This window comes from Plasmopara halstedii (assembly GCF_900000015.1).
Source record: "Plasmopara halstedii genome assembly, contig: Scaffold_117, whole genome shotgun sequence".
NCBI lineage: Eukaryota > Oomycota > Peronosporomycetes > Peronosporales > Peronosporaceae > Plasmopara > Plasmopara halstedii.
Genome location: NW_020187038.1, coordinates 151,735 through 155,006, shown reverse-complemented (window position 1 = coordinate 155,006; position 3,272 = coordinate 151,735).

Below are 3,272 nucleotides of genomic sequence, written 5' to 3'. Positions count from 1 at the left end.
TTGTGATTGAAAGTGCTTTTCGCCAATATACATTTGTGACTTTGACACCACTGAGATCAATTTCTTGCGCTGCTTGTTTAGTGAGACTTGCGTGGAGAATGCGCGAGGACATAGGACATAGTTGATTGGCCAAAGCTTCCGTCCCAAAAGGATCTGACAAAATGGCTTGGTCAGACCACCGATTTTAAAAGCAGAGTGCAAACTATGCCGACATTGCATGATGCTTCATCAAACTCAATATAATACATGCCAAGTAATGTTGAATCTGGTAGAAGAGGCGGCATAAAGGGCTGTGAGAGCAATTCTAATGTATTTCTCAATTCTGTCTTCATCAAACACTGGTTAGCCACTTTATGTCTCCTGTGATGTTCAGTTTATTCATATGTTGTTTTTCGTTCCAAGCAGACGCCAATGAGAGTGACCGCGTTTGAATCTTGCCAGCAAAAAACTTATAAAAAGAGCGATTATATTCATGACAAAGGGATACATGCAAAATTGCATGCCCTAGTCAACTTTAGGATGCACCTGTTTGGCTCTGAGCAATACAGATCATGCTTCATTGCGCCCAGCGGCCCCATGACCACATCTCGATCAGAAAATTACAATGTGGTAAGTATTCTTTGCCGTATATATATTTGAGGTCCGCTATAAACTAGGTCGACACATAATGTATCTTGCGTCGCCTCTTCAATGAGTTGTCGTGCGTCCAATAGCGACGTCACCAATTGATAAGGCGATATGTAAGACGTACTGGCCAGACGCCAAATAAGCTGAGTTCCCGGAAGCTTTTCGCAATCGGGGAAAATAAGCACTGCTTGTCGAAGCACGCGATTGCACGTCTGCACCGCTAGATTTGTCATGTGACACTCAGCGTGTTTTGGTTCCTCACGGTGAGGTCGCCAGGTACCAACATTAGATGAGAAGAAATACTGCTCACTTTGCGCAATGTATAGGTAACCCAATATGAATACGCGCTAGTTGACGGACCGTGCATGCGGCGGTCTCTTTTGACAGCTTACCAATTCTGGCAGAATATGGCAGTCCAATTCAATTTCGTTCTTCCAATAAACAATTCTTGTGATACCAAAATCATGATCTTTGTGGACCGTCTGGACAATAAGAGCCACCATGCAGCTGTCAGCAATAGTGTGATCGGTGAGGGTACGTCCACGCTACTCCATAACTGAATGATTATGCAAACATAGCTTACCGGTAGCCATTTTTGTGAATCGAAATCAGCACAGAATTGGCAAACACTGTTAAATGTGCTTGACATTAGATTGGACATACAGTTCACAAGTAGATAGCAATTGGGAGCGTGTGAGGTGCGTTGTGACCGAATTTTGCTGAAGCACTTGCGTGGAGAGACCGCAGTGTTGGTGAATTTTGCTTTCACTCATTGAGTTTGCGCTGAAATTCACAGTACATGCATCTACAGGCTTTACACATTTCTACATTTATGATTTATAAGCCTAGCTACACTCTAGCGCGATATATATGAATTTAACTCGATGGGATTGAGCGTCATGCACAGGCCTCGCGACGCGATGGTTGAAAGTCCTGACAAACAGCAACACGCTGATAGCAGAGGCAGGCTAATACCAGACGAATATTTTGAGGACCAAAACTTTTACTAATTGCAAATTATTATCATCATATACACTCTTTGCGGTCTATGAAGATAAGTTGCTACTACGCTACATCGAACCGCTCACAGTTGTAGCTAAGAAGAGATTGAGTTTTATTTTCGCTATCGTAACAAAATTGCGATTACACTATGTGTTCTAACTAGGTTTACTGCAGCTATACAACGATCGCACTTGTGCAAATCAGCCGGACGTGAATATTTAGTGTAGACAGAAAAATGTCCCTACCTTCCTCTGTAGCAGGGGGTGCTCTTTTCTCTGAAGCAGCGAGACTCTGGTGTTGCTTCAGGCCTAGTGACGTGATGGCGAAACCTAGACAGCAAAACTGAGATCTGGTATATCTCAGATACGGATGCACGCCATGACTCCTGGAGAGAGTCTACGTGCTACCACAACCGAGAGAGCTCACAAGTCAGCCGCCGAGGATTGACCTCTATCGGCGCTGCTTGATCAGCAAGCAGTGATTTTCGTGACATTTCGTGTACGTTTATGCAGTTTGCGATATTTGGTCAAGTAGAAGGCTTACAATTATGTGGGAGTTAGCGATTTCACTTTGTTGATATTGCCCTGTTTTAAAACCAAAACCACGACAAGATAATTTGGACAAAAGCCTGCGAGACGAAAGCGTTTGTGGTAGAACAAGCTGCACTCCTTGAGCCACGCAGGAGCGCACAACCCTATTTTCTGTACGTTTGTCAAAACAGCTCTTATAGTCGACGTTCCCACGGCAAGCTCGTTACGTAAACCGCTCAGCAAGCTCATAGTGGCATCGAGGTCATTACATCATCATGTAATACGTATAAGCATGTGCTCGTATTGAGACGACATGTTTCGCTTGAACTCGAATTTAGGCGGGGCTGCCATAGCTTTGAGGAAGCGTATGTTAGGTCACCGACAAGACCTCTTGTTTTATACTCAGAACAAATTCGAGTTTAGCGGATCGCAACCCGCTTACTCCAAGAGTAATTATAGCCTTAACCCAAGGCTGATTAACTTCCTCGATTAAATTCAAAACTGACTATATTCATTTTTTCTGCGGCAAAGCCGCCTAATTGTAAATACATAGATTTCCCTAAATATGTATAGTTAAATCTAAATACATGTATAACTACTAGCTACCCCGCCCCGTACCGTATTCTTGTTTGGGTGTGTTCACACCATGCCCATCTGGTGTGACCCCCCTGTTACCAGGGTATGTGTAACCCCGTTACCTTCTCCCCCATTAAGATTGAGACCACTTACAGATCCGATCGATTATTGCCTCAACGAAGCTTGCGTGTCCGCTAGACACTGCAACTTGGTTCGTTGGAACAAAACCTCTTCCGTGCTTAATGAGCCCTTTGGCAACGACACTGATGTCACCAAGTCTCGCTGGTTCTGACAGCGCACACAGGCAGAGCGCAACTTCGTCTTCTGCACGCGGTGCAATGTCGGACAGTGCGTTCACGGCATCAAGAGATGTAAATCCTAGGCTCGATGAGCCCGAGCGTCGCGCTTCGCGCATGCTATCAGCGACGAGTGACCTCGTTGAGGATGTGGAGGAGGTCGACTACGAGTCTGACACTCCTTTTCCCGGACGGGATGACGAGGAAGGCGAGCCGCGCCAGCGGCGTGAGACAAGCCCTA